Below are 24,041 nucleotides of genomic sequence, written 5' to 3' on the forward strand. Positions count from 1 at the left end.
ACATTCTTGTTTTTCAAATAAAGATACCAAGAGAATGAAGAACATTTGCTAATATGAGTGAATTACAAAGTTGCTTAAAATTACATGCTCTATCTGAATCACAAAAGAAAAAATTTGGGTTCAGTGTCCCTTTAAGTGATGAGTTCAGCCAGAAGTCTAATTTCAACCAAAATTGTCTAGTCTTTGGACAATTCCATAGCATGTGCAAAAGATCTGCAGTAATAAAAGAACATTTGGGGCATTTATTAAAGTTTAAGTTTCAAAACTTTTTTTTCAGGAGTAAAATAGAATTTATGTAAGAGTTTTAGATGTGCTTCTCTCCAAGTAGCTGAAAGGGTAGCCTGTGATACTTTGTAAATAGATGCTTGTATAAATTTGGAATCAATATTATTCTGTGGTAACATTAAATTCCATTCGTGGCCAGTTTTTTCAAGAATAGGGGTTCCCTTACTAGATCCCAAAAGATGGGGAGTAATAGACATGAACCCTTTCTTGACCAGAGTGAGCCAGATTTCCAGATTACCCAGGGTCCAGCACCATTTAACCTCCTTCATTAATTCTAAGGCAAAATGCTTTACTTGCAGATATGCAAAGAACTCTATGTTAGTAAGTTTGAACTCATTCTTGAGTTCCTCAAACGTTTTAACACATTTGTTCCCTTGGTCGATTAAGTACACAATCCTATCCAACCCTAGAGTATGCCATTTTTTGAATACTGCTGAGTTTAAACCAGCTTGACATTTTGGGTTCCCAATGAGAGGTAGATATTGAGAAACCTTGCAGTTTATTGATAGGAGGTTTCCTATCTTCAACCAAGCCTTTAATGGATTGAGGAAAGTTTTAAGTCTCTTAATATCAGCTGGTAGCCCTTTTGGCTCACAGTGGATTAATGCTCGTGGAAGAAATGGATCACAAATACTTTCCTCAAGTACATTATTCAGGACATAATCATTGGAGAAGATCCAATCTGCCACTATCCATGCCAGAAAAGAGAGATTATACAATCGTATATCAGGCAATGTAAAGCCTCCATAATCCTTTGCAAGAGATAGTTTAGTCAATGATATCCTAGGTCTTTTGTCTTGCCATATAAATCTTCTAAGCATACTATTAAGTAATCAAATGTCCCTCTCTAATAGTATTATTGCAGTATTCTGTAATATATAAAGCAGCTTAGGGAAAAGAACCATCTTGAATAAGGCAATTCGTTCAGAAATAGATAATGGTAAGTTTTGCCAAATTCTAAGTTTCTCCTTAAAGTTCGTTAAGACTGGAGGTATATTAAGGTTGTATAAATTGTCTTGCTTACATAGAATTAGGATCCCTAACTACTTAAATGAGTCTTTGACCATTCTAAATGGGATGCAAGAGAGGGAGTTACTATTTTTTCTGATCCAAAGAAGTTCTGATTTTGCCGCTTTTACCTTATATCCAGAAAATAACCCAAATTGATTTATGATCTTCAAGAGTTCAGGTATGTAAGTTTTAGTTTTTGACATATAGATGAGTATGTCATTGGCGTACAGGGCAATTTTCAGCTCATTTGCTTATTTGTATGTCTTCTAATCGGTTTATGATCATAATTACTAATGGCTCAATACGGAGATTAAAAAGGAGGGGGGAGAGAGGGCATCCCTGATGGGTTCCTCTGCCCAACGTAATTTGTGGGGACAAAGTATTGTTTACTATCAATTTCGTATGAGGTTTATCATATAAGCTTTTGATGAAATTGAGAAAGTCACCTCTGAAGCCAAATTTAACTAAAGAGAGAAAGAGATGATCATAATGTACCAAATCAAATGCTTTCCCTGCACCAATTGAAATGATAGCTAGGTCAGGGATGCCCCCCCCCCCACCTTGCACAGATGTAGCGCTGTTACCAAAGTACTCTTGATCTTGATCTGCTTGACCTTTATGAATAATATTATCAAGCCTGATGTCTCTGGGCAAGGATTGAAGTAAATATCTTACAGTCTGAGTTTAAGAGGGCTATGGGTCTATATGACTCTTTCTGAGTGGGATCTTTTCCACCCTTAGGAAATAGAGTTGTATGTATGATTATAAAGTTTACAGAGGTGTGATGTAATCTCTGAGGATAAGATTTTATAAAGCTCATTGGGTAGCCCATCGGGCCCAGGTGCTTTGTTCAGAGAGAGATCAGAGATAACTTTCTTTATTTCCTCTTCAGTAATTGGGGCATTAAGAATCTCTACTGATTCAGCTGATATTGTAGGATAAGTGATTTTACTCCAGAAATCATCAGACTGACCTATGTCTGACCTTCTAGGGGCATATATTTCTTGATAATATTTTACAAATGCATCAGATATTTCTTCAGTTTTGAAGAGAGACTTCTCCTTGATATGGAGTTTCTCAACTAGGGGTGACTTTTTGTCCCTTGTCACCAAATTAGCCAATAATTTCCCAGATTTGTTTCCATACCTATATAGTTTGGCTTGGAGTTTTAAATATTTTTGAGTTTCTTGATAGATTGCAAATGTATCTCTATCACTCGTAGCTCTAATGTATTTTGCCCAATTAACCAGATTATTTTCAAGCAAAAAATGATTGTAGGAATTAATTAGTGATTTAGCTATTTCTTTCTCTCTTAGTTTAAGTTTCCTAATTACCATAGAGTTGTATGCAACGATTTCACCTCTTAATACTGCTTTTGCAGCTTCCCAGAATAATACAGGATAATCTATATATTCATGATTAAAATAGGTATAATCATTGATTTTATTTTTAAGCCAGTTCTTGAATTTTAAATCAGATGCTTGGAAGGAAGGAAAATAGAATCGCAGGCGTTTAGATTCAGGGTGGTTCATCTGAAACTCTAGGGAGACAGGTCCGTGATCTGATAAAAAAATAGGCATTAGTGAAAAAGGGTGTGTGTACAAGCGCTAAGGTAATCCCCAAGCTGTATCCAAACAGAGATCCTAACCAACCTCCAAAAAATATGCACAAGTAGTAAGAAGTGAATACAGCGCCAACAAGAGGCCAAGGGATAAATATACCCACAGAGAGATAAAAGAAGATTATTTAATGAACCATGTTAAAAAGCATCAGTAATAAAAGACTATATATAAAAAATGTAAAAAGCACATATAAATAAAATTACAAATACAGGAATATCTTACAGAAGCGGCTCAAAGGGCCAAAGCTGATAATTACAATAAAAACAGAGGTAATAACAGGTGATCAGTGTGAGTGGTACACCAGAATAAGAGTGTATACTGATAAAACAGAATTAGCCTAAGTGCAACTGTAGCAAGTGCATCAAGCAAAAAACTAATAAACAATAATACAAACAATAGTGTTCAAAATTAGTGTTACAAAAATAGAGTTCCAAAAAATAGAAAAATGCACTGCAGTGCAAAAAAAGGGGGGTAGCAAAATAATTGTATAGATACAATCAAGTAGTGAGTGAGTGCAAATGGATATAAAAATGCTAGCTACTTAATCCAGTGAGGTTAAGATATAATTAAATAAAATACACAATATGCAATAACATAAAAAATATAATACACAATATGCAATAACATAAAAAATAAAAAATAAAATATAAAATATAATCCAAAAAAGTGTTCAAAAAGTTGATCAACAAATGTTAGTGAAGAACAAAAATTAGTCAATCAAAACTAAAAAATGGAAAAAAAGGGTGATGAAAAGCAAGGTGAAAGTGAGGAAATTGATTCCTTCCAATGTTAGTTACTTTAACAGATCCAAATTCCTGAGTGTGGTTGCTGAAGTAGCTGATTGGATCCTAGCACCTGTCAGCTGCTCCTATGGTATCCTAAAAAGTGTCCCTGTAAAAAAAAAAGAAATTCACAACATAGTGTATCCAATATGAGAATGAAGTAAAGATTAAAGTAATGCTTACCAATATGTCAACGCGTTTCTGCCCTCAAAAAAGGGCCTTTCTCAAGACTAGAATATTGGTAATGGCAGCTGGCCTTATATACAGTTTAGAAGTAGCCTATATGGTAGTTTAATTGATTAATTGTATTGTTTGGGCGCCAAATCCCTCCACTTCCTGTGTAACATCTAAAAGATTCCCCCATAAAGTGTAGCATCACTTCCTGTGTAACATCTAAAAGATTCCCCTCCACTTCCTGTGTAACATCTAAAAGATTCCCCCATAAAGTGTAGCATCACTTCCTGTGTAACATCTAAAAGATTCCCCTCCACTTCCTGTGTAACATCTAAAAGATTCCCCCATAAAGTATAGCATCACTTCCTGTGTAACATCTAAAAGATTCCCCTCCACTTCCTGTGTAACATCTAAAAGATTCCCCCATAAAGTGTAGTATCACTTCCTGTGTAACATCTAAAAGATTCCCCTCCACTTCCTGTGTAACATCTAAAAGATTCCCCCATAAAGTGTAGCATCACGTCCTGTGTAACATCTAAAAGATTCCCCCATATGGCAAACCGGAAGTATATACATTTTCCCGGATTAATTTTATACATATCTAAATATATAGGTAATTCAAAAGGCATGTATATGGCCTTAGATTTATCCAGTTTCTTTCTCAATTGCCGGTATCTTTGTTTTGGCTTACCAGTTTCAAGTCCAATATCGGAGCTACCCGGTAGTGACGTAACCGTTGACGTCACTTCCGGTCCGGCGATATTACATAGACAAGCCGCTAGCAACATTAGCATGCTGTACAATGCTAATATTTGCGGCTGTCAGTTACGCCTCCCATCTAGTATATTAAATCCTTAGAGAGCCCTGGGGATAAAGATGTCAGAACAATGCCCACCAATGTGTCAATAAAGGGGATAAGTGTCAAGGCACTATTGGCCCCCAAACGTTATAACGATAGATAAAGGCTATGTAATCACAAACATTGAGATTTACAAAAAACTAACACATATTTTATGTCAGTGGGACAAAGGAAACAATAAAAACAATAACGGCAAGTATTTTTGGAAATTAAATAACGGTTTTGTTATCTATTTCTCTTAAGTCCAAAGGGGTCAGATAATATTTTCATTCTATAGCCATATTTTATATATCCATCATTATACTAGTAGATGGATTGAATGATCTCAAATATTATAATATGTGTTAACATATTGTCAAAGTGTGTTTAAGATACACTGGTAGTGGATTAAGTGATCTTAAATATTATAATATGTGTTAACATATTGTTAAAATATTTTGAGATATGTTTGACATTTCATAAAGAGAAGAGAAGTTGTATATACTTTTATGGATCCTTCAATGTCATTGAGCCATGCTCAGATGGTAAGATCTCGCATATTTATAAGAAATAAAGTTACCATCTTACCATCTGAGCATGGCTCAATGACATTGAAGGATCCATAAAAGTATATACAACTTCTCTTCTCTTTATGAAATGTCAAACATATCTCAAAATATTTTAACAATATGTTAACACATATTATAATATTTAAGATCACTTAATCCACTACCAGTGTATCTTAAACACACTTTGACAATATGTTAACACATATTATAATATTTGAGATCATTCAATCCATCTACTAGTATAATGATGGATATATAAAATATGGCTATAGAATGAAAATATTATCTGACCCCTTTGGACTTAAGAGAAATAGATAACAAAACCGTTATTTAATTTCCAAAAATACTTGCCGTTATTGTTTTTATTGTTTCCTTTGTCCCACTGACATAAAATATGTGTTAGTTTTTTGTAAATCTCAATGTTTGTGATTACATAGCCTTTATCTATCGTTATAACGTTTGGGGGCCAATAGTGCCTTGACACTTATCCCCTTTATTGACACATTGGTGGGCATTGTTCTGACATCTTTATCCCCAGGGCTCTCTAAGGATTTAATATACTAGATGGGAGGCGTAACTGACAGCCGCAAATATTAGCATTGTACAGCATGCTAATGTTGCTAGCGGCTTGTCTATGTAATATCGCCGGACCGGAAGTGACGTCAACGGTTACGTCACTACCGGGTAGCTCCGATATTGGGCTTGAAACTGGTAAGCCAAAACAAAGATACCGGCAATTGAGAAAGAAACTGGATAAATCTAAGGCCATATACATGCCTTTTGAATTACCTATATATTTAGATATGTATAAAATTAATCCGGGAAAATGTATATACTTCCGGTTTGCCATATGGGGGAATCTTTTAGATGTTACACAGGACGTGATGCTACACTTTATGGGGGAATCTTTTAGATGTTACACAGGAAGTGGAGGGGAATCTTTTAGATGTTACACAGGAAGTGATACTACACTTTATGGGGGAATCTTTTAGATGTTACACAGGAAGTGGAGGGGAATCTTTTAGATGTTACACAGGAAGTGATGCTATACTTTATGGGGGAATCTTTTAGATGTTACACAGGAAGTGGAGGGGAATCTTTTAGATGTTACACAGGAAGTGATGCTACACTTTATGGGGGAATCTTTTAGATGTTACACAGGAAGTGGAGGGGAATCTTTTAGATGTTACACAGGAAGTGATGCTACACTTTATGGGGGAATCTTTTAGATGTTACACAGGAAGTGGAGGGATTTGGCGCCCAAACAATACAATTAATCAATTAAACTACCATATAGGCTACTTCTAAACTGTATATAAGGCCAGCTGCCATTACCAATATTCTAGTCTTGAGAAAGGCCCTTTTTTGAGGGCAGAAACGCGTTGACATATTGGTAAGCATTACTTTAATCTTTACTTCATTCTCATATTGGATACACTATGTTGTGAATTTCTTTTTTTTTTACAGGGACACTTTTTAGGATACCATAGGAGCAGCTGACAGGTGCTAGGATCCAATCAGCTACTTCAGCAACCACACTCAGGAATTTGGATCTGTTAAAGTAACTAACATTGGAAGGAATCAATTTCCTCACTTTCACCTTGCTTTTCATCACCCTTTTTTTCCATTTTTTAGTTTTGATTGACTTATTTTTGTTCTTCACTAACATTTGTTGATCAACTTTTTGAACACTTTTTTGGATTATATTTTATATTTTATTTTTTATTTTTTATGTTATTGCATATTGTGTATTATATTTTTTATGTTATTGCATATTGTGTATTTTATTTAATTATATCTTAACCTCACTGGATTAAGTAGCTAGCATTTTTATATCCATTTGCACTCACTCACTACTTGATTGTATCTATACAATTATTTTGCTACCCCCCTTTTTTTGCACTGCAGTGCATTTTTCTATTTTTTGGAACACTATTTTTGTAACACTAATTTTGAACACTATTGTTTGTATTATTGTTTATTAGTTTTTTGCTTGATGCACTTGCTACAGTTGCACTTAGGCTAATTCTGTTTTATCAGTATACACTCTTATTCTGGTGTACCACTCACACTGATCACCTGTTATTACCTCTGTTTTTATTGTAATTATCAGCTTTGGCCCTTTGAGCCGCTTCTGTAAGATATTCCTGTATTTGTAATTTTATTTATATGTGCTTTTTACATTTTTTATATATAGTCTTTTATTACTGATGCTTTTTAACATGGTTCATTAAATAATCTTCTTTTATCTCTCTGTGAGTATATTTATCCCTTGGCCTCTTGTTGGCGCTGTATTCACTTCTTACTACTTGTGCAAAAAAATAGGCATTACTTATTATTATATTATTATAATTTATTTATAAAGTGCCAACAGATTACGTAGCGCTATACAAAGAATAAAAAACATTACAGGGATACAGTAATACACAAACAAGTACAGTATGGGTAAATAACAGTTGTAGGTGTGATAATTCAGTTATACAAAAGGAGAGAAATGCCCTGCCCTTGAGCACAATCAGTAGTAGTTCACTTTAAATACAAAGTGGCCTGCAGGTAGAAAGGCTCTCAAGCTTACAAACTAAAGGAGAGGGAATGGACACAGAAGGTAAGGGAGAAAAAAAAGTCTGATATAAGGCTGAGTGAACAGAGAGTGAGTGATGACATGGGGGGGGTGACTGAGTAAGTGAGATTTGGAAAAGTGTAAAAGAATGTGGTAAAATGTCAGTACAAAGGCTGTGAGTCTGAAGTGGTTTATCTATCCTGGATTATTAGTGACAGCTGCATATAATTACTGTTAGGTGTGTGTATATATTAAGGTTAACAATAGGGTGGGTGGTGGTTGGGAAGGATTGGTAGGTTTTTGCTTGCAAATCTGGAGTCTGAGGTTAGGTGTGAGGCTTGTAAAATGTCTTTGCAAATCTGGAGTCTGAGGTTAGGTGTGAGGCTGTGGAAAGAGAGAGGAGTGTAAACATGGGAGGAGGGGTTTGAGACACAGCAGAGGGGGAGAAGAAGTTTGGAAACAAAGATTGGAGACAAAGATTGGAATATTACAATGAGATTTAAAAATAATTCCATCATAGCCCAACAGAAATAAGGAGTAATTGCACTCAGTATCTTGATTGGAGAGAGGCCAGTCAGGTGAATTACCTTGTAAAATGTCTTTGCAAATCTGGAGTCTGCGGTTAGGTGTGAGGCTTGTAAAATGTCTTTGCAAATCTGGAGTCTGAGGTTAGGTGTGAGGCTTGTAAAATGTCTTTGCAAATCTGGAGTCTGAGGCTAGGTGTGAGACTTGTAAAATGTCTTTGCAAATCTGGAGTCTGAGGTTAGGTGTGAGGCTTGTAAAATGTCTTTGCAAATCTGGAGTCTGAGGTTAGGTGTGAGGCTTGTAAAATGTCTTTGCAAATCTGGAGTCTGAGGTTAGGTGTGAGGCTTGTAAAATGTCTTTGCAAATAACTAACTTCTGCTTTTATCCTCATTCAACATAGTCTTTCATCAATTAAGAAGAGATCAATTCTCGATAGTGTTTTGTGGGCCTTGGATAAACAAGTAAAATCTCTTATATCGGGGTTCTGGATTCTCCATATATCCCTGACATCTAAATTCTGCATGATTTTAGTAAACAATTTGGTTTCTAAATGATCTTTTTTATGTTTTAGTTGTTTGGTGTTCTGCCTTAGTCTATCAAGGGGGCAATGCGGGACCATATTGAAATCTCCTCCAATGATCAGATAACCCTCAGAATAGGAGAGGATTTTAGATTGTAACGAGTTCCAAAATTCTGAGTCAAGAACAATAGGTGCATATATATTACATAGCATAAAAACCAGCTTGTCTATTTTAATCTTTAACATCACAAATCTCCCCTCTGGATCTACCCTGGTATGGACGACTTCCATGTTAATCTTTTTCCCTATTAATATAGCCACCCCTCTCTTCCTCCCGGAACTTGGTGAGGCAAAATCTTATTTTACCCAAGATGTTTTAAGCTTCATAGCTTCCTCCAGGGTTAGGTTGTTTCCTGGAGGAACACTATATCAGTGTTAATCTTTCTCAGGTGGGTAAGAATTGATTTCCATTTAATAGGGGTAGTAATTTCTCCCACATTCCAGGAGACTATTTTGAAATTAATCACTAGATTTGTCATTCATCTGTGAATAGTAGGAGAAAGAAGGAAGGGGAAAAAAAAGTGGAGGGGAATTTTAAACAACTTTCCAATTTACTTTTATCATCAACTTTGCTTTGTTCTCTTGATATTCTTAGTTGAAAGCTAAACCTAGGAAGCATCATATGCTAAATTCTAAGCCCTTGAAGGCTGCCTCATATCTGAATGCATTTGACAGTTTTTCACAGCTAGAGGTCATTAATTCATGTGTGCCATATACATAATATTGTGCTCACGCCCATGTAGTTACTTATGAAGGGGCACTAATTGGCTAAAATTCAAGTCTGTCAAAAGAACTGAAATAAGGGGGCAGTCTACATAAGCTTAGATACAAGGTAATCACAGAAGTGAGAAGTATTTTAATATAACCATGTTGGTTATGCAAAGCTGGGGAATGGGTAATAAAGGTATTATCTATGTTTTTAAACAATACAAATTCTGGAATATACTGTCCCTTTAACACTTAGGAACTGTAAACCAGCTTAAACGCTGAGCTAAAGTTTTTTGCTGCTAGTAGTGAATTGCTGCTCCTGCTCTTGATATATGGATAGGAAGTGGAAGCTTAAAAATGCTTGATGATGAAATGCGAGTGTCTTTATCTAATATTCCACCAAATACTCAGGAACTGTGTTCATACCATCAACCTCACACATCCCATTAAAAAGTAAGTAGTTATTGGTGTCATTCAACTTTATTTTTAATTCTTGCACATACATACTGTTACTTGTAAATACATTTCGTTATTGTATAATTTATGTATGTGTCCGTATCTCTTAAAACAAGTTAGTTTAACCTCCTGTTTGCTAGTACAACTGAATTACTATGTCGCAAAAATGACGTTGGTCTAAAAAGTGTGTCACCAACATGAAAAGTTTGGAAAGCTCTGGTGTATCTAAAAAAAATGCTTGTCACGGATATCAAACGGCTAAGGCTAACCCCCACCCCCCTACAACCTCACCCCTGTTGTTTCTCAGTGGTTTGGGGCTCCTCAGAGCAACCACCATCTCTGGAAGCTGTTTGTTTGCTTTGTGTTGGCTTGTTTTTGTGTTCAGAGAAAAGTTGGTGTATGACCAGGAAAATCCTCCTAGGCTGGCAGGGCTCCTGGAACTCCCGGTTGGCCGCCTTACAACGGACACCCGCCTAACCCCTCTCAGGCTGGCCAGGCTCCTGGAACTCCCGGTTGGCCACAGGACAGCAGAACACCCGCAAATTTTAACCCATGTCGCTCCAGCAACCATGTGCCCCAGAGCTCCGCTCTTTTGGGGATTAGTAGCCCCTGGGGAGTACAAGGGGTGGGGGAATTGCCGGAGGGGAGCTCCTTTGGGAACTGGGGGTTTTGGACACCCCTAACCCCATAACTTCATTGGACTGTAACTCCAGTCCCCAGTAACGAATCATGCTGATTTTTGGACTGTCAAATCTGGGGACAGAAAGCTTTAAAATGACACCCTGGAAGTTTCACCGCTCTACCGGGATCACCCCGAAACCACCATCCATATGTATTGGGATTATGTGGGACTGTGGCTCCTATGGAGGTGCCAGGCTGTCTGGAGGGGCGGGAATGGCGGGAAAATAGTGGGATTGTACAGGGTCTTATCAAGATGAGCTGACTGTATAAAAGGAGTGTGTGTTTTCAATAAAATGAGTTCCTGTTAAACCTGAATGCTAGGCTGTCTAGTTATTTGGGTTTGCTCCAGCTAAAATCACTTTTCCTGGGCTACATAGCAGCCTGTTCCAGGCAGAGGAAGGACACTCTGACAGAGCTACCTAGTCTGGTAGCTGGAGTCTGCTACAGGGTGGGACCTTGAGTACTGGTGCTGTCAGGCATCAGGGGTCGCTACAGGCTGTGGTCACTTGCCAGCTACATAGCTGCAATCGGCAGGGAGGAGGCAGGACCCGTTTGGCGGAGCTACCCAGTCGGGGTAGCCGGGGGTATCCGTCACAATGCTGAATGGTTTAACCCCTTCAATCCATTGTTTATTAGGTTTGTGTAAGTAACTGGCGTAAATACAGTATTTACTGCCCTACATGTGTTTGGCATACAGTGTTATTCACTACTCTCTGTATGTATGTATGTATGTATATATATATATATATATATAACACATAGAAACACCCAGCACTCACCAGCTAGCTCACAGCTAAGATAAAATCACAACTGGAAAGGTTAGTCACCGCATCTGGCCAAATGGGAAAGCTCAGGCACTACGTCAAGGTCCTTTCCATTGCCTGAGTCCCTAACACAGGCACACCATCATGCGAGCTCACAGAGCCAAACAAACTGAGAACAAAGAAGGGGTGCATAGGTGGCTGTAATCACCCATAGAAAATACAAAACATGGAAGGGAACTGCACTCCAAGACCGGATCAGGTACACATCCTGTGACTCAGCAACATCCAGCCCTGGGTGCTAAATAGCACTCCAAAAAAGCTGTGATGTCACCAGAGCCACAGGCGGTTAACCCCAGTCCGGAATGGGTGCAAGAACCAAGGGAGATTACAAATAAAAAGTAATACAACACATAGAAACACCCAGCACTCACCAGCTAGCTCACAGCTAAGATAAAATCACAACTGGAAAGGTTAGTCACCGCATCTGGCCAAATGGGAAAGCTCAGGCACCACGTCAAGGTCCTTTCCATTGCCTGAGTCCCTAACACAGGCACACCATCATGCGAGCTCACAGAGCCAAACAAACTGAGAACAAAGAAGGGGTGCACAGGTGGCTGTAATCACCCATAGAAAATGCAAAACATGGAAGGGAACTGCACTCCAAGACCGGATCAGGTACACATCCTGTGACTCAGCAACATCCAGCCCTGGGTGCTAAATAGCACTCCAAAAAAGCTGTGATGTCACCAGAGCCACAGGCAGTTAACCCCAGTCCGGAATGGGTGCAAGAACCAAGGGAGATTACAAATAAAAAGTAATACAACACATAGAACTGGAAAGGTTAGTCACCGCATCTTTGTTCTCAGTTTGTTTGGCTCTGTGAGCTCGCATGATGGTGTGCCTGTGTTAGGGACTCAGGCAATGGAAAGGACCTTGACGTGGTGCCTGAGCTTTCCCATTTGGCCAGATGCGGTGACTAACCTTTCCAGTTGTGATTTTATCTTAGCTGTGAGCTAGCTGGTGAGTGCTGGGTGTTTCTATGTGTTGTATTACTTTTTATTTGTAATCTCCCTTGGTTCTTGCACCCATTCCGGACTGGGGTTAACTGCCTGTGGCTCTGGTGACATCACAGCTTTTTTGGAGTGCTATTTAGCACCCAGGGCTGGATGTTGCTGAGTCACAGGATGTGTACCTGATCCGGTCTTGGAGTGCAGTTCCCTTCCATGTTTTGTATTTTCTATGGGTGATTACAGCCACCTGTGCACCCCTTCTTTGTTCTCAGTTTGTTTGGCTCTGTGAGCTCGCATGATGGTGTGCCTGTGTTAGGGACTCAGGCAATGGAAAGGACCTTGACGTGGTGCCTGAGCTTTCCCATTTGGCCAGATGCGGTGACTAACCTTTCCAGTTGTGATTTTATCTTAGCTGTGAGCTAGCTGGTGAGTGCTGGGTGTTTCTATGTGTTGTATTACTTTTTATTTGTAATCTCCCTTGGTTCTTGCACCCATTCCGGATGGGGTTAACTGCCTGTGGCTCTGGTGACATCACAGCTTTTTTGGAGTGCTATTTAGCACCCAGGGCTGGATGTTGCTGAGTCACAGGATGTGTACCTGATCCGGTCTTGGAGTGCAGTTCCCTTCCATGTTTTGTATTTTCTATGGGTGATTACATCCACCTGTGCACCCCTTCTTTGTTCTCAGTTTGTTTGGCTCTGTGAGCTCGCATGATGGTGTGCCTGTGTTAGGGACTCAGGCAATGGAAAGGACCTTGACGTGGTGCCTGAGCTTTCCCATTTGGCCAGATGCGGTGACTAACCTTTCCAGTTGTGATTTTATCTTAGCTGTGAGCTAGCTGGTGAGTGCTGGGTGTTTCTATGTGTTGTATTACTTTTTATTTGTAATCTCCCTTGGTTCTTGCACCCATTCCGGACTGGGGTTAACTGCCTGTGGCTCTGGTGACATCACAGCTTTTTTGGAGTGCTATTTAGCACCCAGGGCTGGATGTTGCTGAGTCACAGGATGTGTACCTGATCAAGGTCTTGGAGTGCAGTTCCCTTCCATGTTTTATATATATATATATATATATATATATGTGTGTGTGGGGGGGGGCTCAAAATGAAGTGATCCCTGTAAATTTAGCTGACAGTGGGCTACATTACGAGAGGCATGCTAACTGTTGTGCATAAGGGATAAGGGGTTTACTGCAGGTCTTTGCGCACTTTGGAAGTAGCTTGCTTAATACAAGTTGAAAGTAAACACTATTATGTGAGTCAAAAAGTTGCACTAAACACATCAAAAATACATTTAAAAGTATAGTTACACTCGTAATAACACTGTCCAATAAAAATTATTTAAAAAAAAGTTATAAGGGCTAAAAGATATGGGGCTCGATCCGATATAGATCGTAGTTTGCAGCGCAAGCGAGGGAAGCCCCGCCGCCCGTAGTTTCAGCTTGCAACTCGAGCTATCCAATATACCCTGCCGTCAGATGCTAAAGTGCCGTAAGTCGGATAAACCAGTGATGTCCAGAAATCTGCGTAAGTACAAATTTCTGGAGTCGCCAGTGACTTACGCCACTTTAGAAACTGCCGGCGCCTACAAAACCTGACTAAAGTATTAAATCTCCTGTACTGTCTAACACGCCTCCCAAACATAGCCCGACACGTCTAACCTTCTATCCGCTATCCTCCCTCACTCTCCTAATAATAAAAAATGTAGGGGGGTGGAGCCTACTCTCATAGCGGCAGGACGTGTCTTGGTGAAGCTCCTGGTCTACAAGTGTTTTATTATAAGTTTCCTACAGCAAAATATTAAATTCTGCACATCAGAGGACACTTGACTGGCTGGGGACTGATGAGTGCTCAATATCGAGGATTTGACTGTTACTGCCTATGCTCTATGGGAAAGATGTGTGCCGAGTTCTCCCACGGGTCTGTCAGCCATTTTTGTAATTAGAAGTGAAAATTCTGAGACGCAACCCTGTGCTGGAGCTTTTGCATGGATCTGGGGCTGCCACTGAATTACCCCCCCCCCCAAACTCTGGGGTTACGGCATCCTTTAATAGGATAGTTGCTCGAAGGAGCCCTTACTAGGTTTTGTACATAATAAGGTACACTCTATTCCACCGTGCAATTGTATGCATACCTACTAAAACCTTCCGTCACGCACTTAATACCATTAACCATGGACGGAAAGGCCTTAGAAGCAGCAATACTTGCGCTGCTGGATGACCATTATCAGAGACTACACAAGCTCATTGGGGAGTGTTTCTCACTAGGCCCACCATCTGAGCTGGAAAGGATGAGTTCATTAACCTCTGCCGCGGAGCAGCTTACAAGTGCCGAAAGCTATAGTGATAATCCGCGCGCTGCAGTACAAAGGAGCTCTGAGCCCAGCAGTGTCGAGATGAACAACCGGTCGGCTCCGGTGGCAGATTTCTTTGGAAAGCCTCAATCCCGTAATTTGCAAATGGGCAGCTCTGAACACCTGGCTTTGGCGATGGTGAGCAAACGACTTGGGCCCTATGGACTGTTGACATTGAGCACACTAACCGCGAAAAGCATGCACGCTACTCGCCAAGGTCAGAATCCAGTACATACCCCCCGCACACAGCAGCCTGGGGCTACGCCAGTATGGCGAAAAACTGGGATCGGCTAGGCCTTCATTTTAAGGGACCCAACATAAGACTGACACAGCGGGCTTAGTAGCGTCTTGGGCGTCCTGGAAACGGACTATTTTCTATTACATTTGCCCTATTCATTGACTAGGTCCTAAAATGCCATAATTGTTGTGACTGTCCCTGCTTACTAGAGGAATCATGAGTTACTGTATATAGGATCTGACTTGCTTTAATGATGGCGCATATGCCGGATAGATGTGAGACTCTCATATTTCAAGTTGCTCTGTATGTTTCTATGGCTTGTGGTGCTAGGGGTTCTCTGCTTATAAGTTACCTTTAGCTTAAATCATACCCTTATTATCTGATTAGTTTTATTTTGCATGTGTTATGTATTTACTTGTTGATAGTAGCTAACAGACCCTCTCCATATATCTTTTACCCAAGATACCACTGTTTGTTTACATTTCCTCTCCTAGTTTAATAACTATGTATAGTTAAGGGTTAATGACTCCTGGGATGGGTTTATATTGTGGTGTTATATATGCTCAATGCAGGATTTCATAGAAGGGGGTTATCCCTGTAATCCTAATTACATGCCATATAATCCTTGCCCTCTATGTGGGAGATGCTTATTATCTACACTTTGTCCCCATTCTAAAAGACAAGTATATTACCTTTCCAAGTCAGTGTCTACCTGCTAGTATTTTGTGTCCCTCTATATTACTAGGACATATAATAATAATTGACCTCAGTGTTTGTATTACCTTTACCATGTACAAGGGTAGGTACTGCATAGCCTGTATAATACTTAAATTGATGGAATAGAGGTGTTCCCTTCAGTGCCACATTCACTTATACTTTTTACATATACTAGTACTTTACATTTATTCTATTATTGCTCTTACCAACACTCCCAGCAGATAATATCCGTTATTACATTAGAGCTTTATTGTGTATTATTTATATACATATATATATACATAGTTCCAGGTCCAAGAGAGACCGTGCTGATCATTAGAGCATCTCCCTAAGTCTTTCAACCTGCATGGGTCCATGAGAGGCCTGTTGAAACAATGGAGATGTAACCATCCTTTATATAAATGTAAAATGAGGTTTCTTTTATTCAGTTTGGTAATAATCTATTGAATTGAGATGCCCTGACCTTCTCCACTTTGCTAGTTTTGTAATACCTTATTTTATTTTCTTTCTCTTAGGTCTAAGCGGCATGGTTAAACCAATTTAAGATGTGTCTAATGTATTGCCTACTGAACTCTTTATTGTTGTTATTTTTATGTACAACCTCAATAAAAATCATTAAAAAAAAAAAAAAAAAAAAAATGTATTAACCCCTAAACCGCCGCTCCCGGACCCCGCCGCACCTATTAAAGTTATTGACCCCTAAACCGCCGCTCCCTGGACCACGCCGCCAGCTACATTATCTACCCCCTAATGTGAGCTCCTACCCCGCCGCCATCTACATTAAACTACCCCCTAATGTGAGCTCCTACCCTGCCGCCACCTACATTAAACTACCCCCTAATGTGAGCCCCTTACACCGCCGCCAGCTACATTAAACTACCCCCTAATGTGAGCCCCTTACACCGCCGCCAGCTACATTAAACTACCCCCTAATGTGAGCTCCTACCCCGCCGCCAGCTACATTAATTACCCCCTAATGTGAGCTCCTTACACTGCCGCCAGCTACATTAAACTACCCCCAAATCTAATCCCCCTACCCCGCCGCCAGCTATATTAAATGTATTAACCCCTAATCTAATCCCCCTACACCGCCGCAAACTATATTAAATTAATTAACCCCTAATCTAATCCCCCTACACCGCCGCCAGCTCAATTAAATACATTAACCCCTAATCTAATTCCCCTAAAGTAATCACCTCTATTACCACCTTAAAAGGGCCTTTTGTGTGACATTGCCCCAAAGTAACAGCTCTATTGCCAGCCCTTAAAAGGACTTTTTGCTGGGCATTTCCCCAAAGTAATCAGCTCTTTTACCAGCCCTTAAAAGGGCTTTTGGCGGGGCATTGTCACAAAGTAATCAGCTCTTTTGCATCTAATCTAAATCCCCCTACACCGCCGCCACCTATAATAAATGTATTACCCCCTAATCTAATCCCCCTACACCGCCGCCACCTATAATAAATGTATTACCCCCGAATCTAATCCCCCTACACCGCCGCCACCTATATTAAATAGATTAACCTCTAATCTAATCCCTACACCGCCGCCAGCTATATTAACTATATTAACCCTAATTATATTAGGGTTAATATAGTTAATATAGTTATTATATTATATATATTAACTATATTAACCCTAATTATATTAGGGTTAATATAGTTAATATAGTTATTATATTATATATATATAACCCTATCTAACTCTAACACCCCTAACTAAATTCTTATTAAAATAAATCTAATTAATATTAATATTATTAATTAAAATATTCCTATTTAAATCTAAATACTTACCTATAAAATAAACCCTAAGATAGCTACAATGTAATTAATAATTACATTGTAGCTATTTTAGGGTTTATATTTATTTTACAGATAACTTGGTATTTATTTTAACTAGGTACAATAGCTATTAAATAGTTAATAACTATTTAATAGCTACCTAGTTAAAATAATTACCAATTTACCTGTAAAATAAATCCTAACCTAAATTACAAATACACCTACACTATCAATAAATTAAATAAACTACAAATATCTAAACTAAAATACAATTAAATAAACTAAATCAAATTACAAAAAAACAAACACTAAATTACAAAAAAAAAAAGAATTACAAGAATTTTAAGCTAATTACACCTATTCTAAGCCCCCTAATAAAATAACAAAGCCCCCCGAAATAAAAAAAATGTCCCTACCCTAATCTAAATTAAAAAAGTTAACAGCTCTATTACCTTACCAGCCCTTAAAAGGGCTTTTTGCGGGGCATGCCCCAAAGAAATCAGCTCTTTTGCCTGTAAATTTTTTTTATTTTGGGGGGCTTTGTTATTTTATTAGGGGGCTTAGAATAGGTGTAATTAGCTTAAAATTCTTGTAATCTTTTTTTATTTTTTGTAATTTAGTGTTTGTTTGTTTTTGGAATTTAGTTTAGTTTATTTAATTGTATTTTAGTTTAGATATTTGTAGTTTATTTAATTTATTGATAGTGTAGGTGTATTTGTAACTTAGGTAAGGATTTATTTTACAGGTAAATTGGTAATTATTTTAACAAGGTAGCTATTAAATAGTTATTAACTATTTAATAGCTATTGTACCTAGTTAAAATAAATACCAAGTTACCTGTAAAATAAATATAAACCCTAAAATAGCTACAATGTAATTATTAATTACATTGTAGCTATCTTAGGGTTTATTTTATAGGTAAGTATTTAGATTTAAATAGGAATATTTTAATTAATAATATTAATATTATTTAGATTTATTTTAATAAGAATTTAGTTAGGGATGTTAGAGTTAGATAGGGTTATTATACTTAATATATATAATATAATAACGATATTAACTATATTAACCCTAATATAATTAGGGTTAATATAGTTAATATATATAATATAATAACTATATTAACTATATTAACCCTAATATAATTAGGGTTAATATAGTTAATATAGCTGGCGGCGGTGTAGGGGGATTAGATTAGGGGTTAATCTATTTAATATAGGTGGCGGCGGTGTAGGGGGATTAAATTAGGGGTAATACATTTATTATAGGTGGTGGCGGTGTAGGGGGATTTAGATTAGATGCAAAAGAGCTGATTACTTTGTGACAATGCCCCACCAAAAGCCCTTTTAAGGGCTGGTAAAAGAGCTGATTACTTTGGGGAAATACCACTCAAAAAGCCCTTTTAAGGGCTTTCAATAGAGCTGTTACTTTGGGGCAATGTCACGCAAAAGGCCCTTTTAAGGGCTGGTAATAGAGGTGATTACTTTAGGGGGATTAGATTAAGGGTTAATGTATTTAATATAGCTGGTGGCGGTGTAGGGGGATTAGATTAGGGGTTAATACATTTAATATAGCTGGCGGCGGTGTAGGGGGGTTAGATTAGGGGTTAATACATTTAATATAGCTGGCGGCGGGGTAGGGGGATTAGATTAGGGGTTAATAATTTTAATATAGCTGGCGGCGGGGCAGGAGCTCACATTAGGGGGTAGTTTAATGTAGCTGGCGGCAGTGTAAGGGGCTCACATTAGGGGGTAGTTTAATGTAGCTGGCGGTGGTGTAAGGGGCTCACATTAGGGGGTAGTTTAATGTAGCTGGCGGCAGTGTAAGGGGCTCACATTAGGGGGTAGTTTAATGTAGCTGGCGGCGGTGTAAGGGGCTCACATTAGGGGGTAGTTTAATGTAGCTGGTGGAGGTGTAAGGGGCTCACATTAGGGGGTAGTTTAATATAGCTGGCGGCGGGGTAGGAGCTCACATTAGGGGGTATGTAATGAAGCTGGCGACGTTGTAGGGGGATCACATTAGGGGGTTATACTTTTAATGTAGGTGGCGCCGGGGTCCGGGAGCGGCAGTTTAGGGGTTAAATACTTTATTAGGGATTGCGGCGGGGGATCGCGGTTGACAGGTAGATAGACATTGCGCATGCGTTAGGTGTTAGGTTTTATTTTGCAGGTAGTTTAGGGAGTTATGGGGCTCCAATACACAGCGTAAGGCTTACTACAGCTGCAATTTGTGGCGAGGTGAAAATGGAGTAAGATTTCTACTTTTTCGCTACGTAAGCCCTTACGCTGTATATTGGATACCAAACTGCGCGGGTTTGGTATACCTGTCTATGGCCCAAAAAACTACGGGTGAAGGCAGAAATATACAAGCGTAACTTCTAGGTTACGCCGTATATGTGATACCAAACCCGCGCAAAATTCGGCGTCACCGGCTTTTGCGGGCTACGCTGCATATTGGATATATGCCAAGGGCTTTAGCATAGAGATACATAAATATATGTGTCTAAATATGTATATGTGTGTGCATAGGTATTTATGTATTTACAGAAATATATACACATGTAAACACATAAACACATATGTATACATAGATAGACATATATACATATAAGTGCATTGGAGCCCTTTGCAGTCAAGTAGATAAAAACATGAAAAATCATATGTATGCAATATTCATATTTAACAAAGTTTTTAATTATGTATTTACTATAAATATTTCAAATTCCAATGTTCTTCACATAGGGGAATATATCCTAAGCATTCTATATACAGTATATTTTACCAAAACAACATCATATATATATTGTATATAGAGATATGTATTTTAAAAAAATAGAACGTATTCTGCTATGTAAAAAACATTGAAATGTAAAATATTGATATTTCATGTTGAGTTAGGGCACTTGAGTAAATTTGATCAGGTTTGCCCGTAAATAAGGGTATTAGAAATAATTTTCCACTTTTCGCTCTCCATTGAAGTCTCATTTGTGATCATCAAAGTTCAGTTATTTTTGCCTGCTTTGGGTTAAAGGGACAGTCTAGTCCAAAAAAAACTTTCATGATTCAGATAGGGCAAGTCATTTTAAACAATTTTCCAATTTACTTTTATCACAATTTTTTCTTTGTTCTCTTGGTATTCTTAGTTAAAGCTTAACTTAGGAGGTTCATATGCTAATTTCTTCGACCTTGAAGGCCGCCTCTTAAAAATGCATTTTAACAGGTTTTTCACCACTAGAGGGTGTTAGTTCATGTTTTTCATATAGATAACACTGTGCTCGTGCACGTGAAGTTACCTGGGAGCCATCACTGATTGGCTAAACTGCAAGTCTGTCAAAAGAACAAATAAAGGGGCAGTCTGCAGAGACTTAGATACAAGATAATCACAGAGGTAAAAAATATATAAATATAACTGTGTTGGTTATTCAAAACTAGGGAATGGGTAAACAAGGGAATATCTATCTTTTAAAACAATAACAATTCTGGTGTAGACTGTCCCTTTAAAACAACTTTTTACTTAAAATTTGCAATACACGTGCTATCAGACACACAAAAATATGACTATCAAATTTAACGTGCTAGTGTGAGCAATAAATTTTGCTCCACTCGAAGTCTAGCCCAGAATAGATAAATCAATGCTTTATATTCGGCTGACAGAATCGGTTAAACACTACTCTCTTTTGGGACTTCCAAAACAGAAGAAGTTGGTCAAACTTGACTGCTTGAATTCTGGTTTAAAAATTACATTTTCAAAGTCAACTGGTTTAAAAATGATATCTTCTTTACTGGAGTAAACTTATAAAGGGACTTTACAAAAATCTGATTTGATTGGCTATATTCATTTCGTGCTTTTTAACCAATTTTAAACTGTGCAAAGTTGGTTGAAATATTACTTCAAGATAACTTTTTAACTGACTTTCTATGCTTATTTTTTTTTTTAAATTAGCTAATAATAATTGCAAAGGATATAAGTTTGAAATGTTCATTTATTGTATTCTTTAACAAATAAAATAAAAATAAACTATGGTTATTAGAAATGTATTTAAAACATGCATTTATGATAAGCAATTAGTGAATTTGTTTTTAATAATTGTATCTATACATTTTAATTGTCTTAAAGGGACACTGAACCAAAATTTTTCTTTCATGATTCAGATAGAGCATGACATTTTAAGCATCTTTCTAATTTACTCCTATCATCAAATGTTCTTCATTCTCTTGGTATCTTTATTTGAAATGCAAGAATGTAAGTTTAGATGCCGGCCCAAGCAACCTGGGTTGTCCTTGCTGATTGGTGGATAAATTCATCCACCAATAAAAAAGTGCTGTCCAGAGTTCTAAACCTAAAAAAAAAAAGCTTAGTTGCCTTCTTTTTCAAATAAAGATAGCAAGAGAAGGAAGAAAAATTGATAATAAGAGTAAATTAGAAAGTTGCTTAAAATTGCATGCTATATCTGAATCAAGAAAGGAAAAATTTGGGTTCAGTGTCCCTTTAATATCTATCAGCTGTAGCTAATACAATTTAACACTTGAGACTTGCTATAATTAAGTTAGGTCTGAATTATACCAAGTCAACATGAGTATGCGACTTGATATCTTAAAGGGGTAGTCTAGTCAAAATTAAGCTTAGGAGTCAGCCTATTTTTGTTTCAGCAGCTGGGTAGCACTTGCTGATTGGTGGCTACATTTAGACACCAATCAGCAAGCGCAACCCAGGTTCTGAACCAAAAATGGGCCGGATCCTAAGCTTACATTCTTGCTTATTTAAATAAAGAAACCAAGAGAACAAAGAAGGATTGATAATAGGAGTAAATTAGAAAGTTGCATAAAATTGCATGCTCATAAAAGTTTAATTTTGACTAGACTATTTCTTTAAGTCTGCAGGGTTTTACATGTTTATGTAACGTCCCTTAGAAGTCAGTTATCTATGGATAGTTGATTCCTATATTTCTTAAAAGCAATTTGCTACTTTTTAAATAAAAATTGAGCTGACTTGGGTTGTGCAAGTCGGTTGTAAAGGGTGACTTTACAACTGATTTGTACTGTATTTCCAGAATATCACATTTGGAGTTTTTATTTTCTCAAAGTTTATTTTTATTTAATCAGACTTTGCTTGGTTCATACTCAGTGTAAAGCCACACCACTATGAATAGACCCATATTTGGCTGACAGAAAGGAGTTAATACTTATCTTTGCAATCCTGAGAAATATATAAACCAAATATCTTATAGTATGAGTGAAGGTGGAGGTGCAAGAGGTAGGAAAATTCTCTGTGATCAAATGCATTCATTAATATGTTGAATTGCATTTTAATAAAAAAAAATCTAAAAAAAAACCATATACACAAGTATGAAAACTGTTCTAATGTATTTTTGTAGTTCACATCTTGTTGTTTTTCATTGATGTTTATTCATTAGGTTTAAAGCATTATTTCCATGTTTCAATAGGTATCAGACTCCTTTCCTTCTAAATTAGAACTTGGAGGTAATAGGTATTTAACAAGGCAGATGTTTGTAATTGCTATGCAGTTTAAAAATGGAGAATGGTTTTACAAAGGGTTATGGTTAATAAAGCATGTAAAAGTATTTTTTTATTTATAACAATAAAATGTACCCATTTCTTGAAGGGATTATTCTTTTCTCCTTAAGAGAAATATTAGCTTAAATGAGTAACCTTAACTAACAAAAATAAAAAATTCCAAAGACTTACTAAGGTGCTTAGAATAACTTATGCAATTCAAAGTTTAAAACAGATAATTGTTAAAGGGACACTGAACCCAAATTTTTTTCATTCATGATGATTCAGATACAGCATGCAATTTTAAGCAACTTTCTAATTTAATCCTATTATCAATATTTTTCATTCTCTTGTTATATTTATTTAAAAAGCAAGAATGTAAGTTTAGAAGCCAGCCCATTTTTGGTTCACAACATGGGTTGACCTTGCTGACAGCATCCATAAACAAGTGCTATCCAGTGTCCTGAACCAAAAATTGGCTGGCTTCTTAGCTTAGATACCTTCTTTTTTAAATAAAAATAGCAAGAGAACAAAGAAAAAATAATAATAGGAGTAAATTAGAAAGTTGCTTAAAATTGCATGCTCTATCTCTATCATGAATAAAAAATTGGGTTTAGTGTCCCTGCACGTATCCATGCAAGTCAGCAAAAAGCACTTGCCTATATTTCTTTAAATTTAAAAAGATAGGCACAAAATATATGAGAGTCTTAGTGTAAATATATGAGAGTCTTAGTGTAAAACATACATCTATCATTTATTTTATGTATTAGGAATATCCTGTCATCGTAGCAAACATACAAATATCCCTACATGCAAAGTGCAAAAAAGTGCTTAGACATAAAGTGCTTAGACATTTATAAACAAATATTTACAACAAA

Source organism: Bombina bombina, chromosome 3 (assembly GCF_027579735.1).
Source record: "Bombina bombina isolate aBomBom1 chromosome 3, aBomBom1.pri, whole genome shotgun sequence".
Lineage (NCBI taxonomy): Eukaryota > Metazoa > Chordata > Amphibia > Anura > Bombinatoridae > Bombina > Bombina bombina.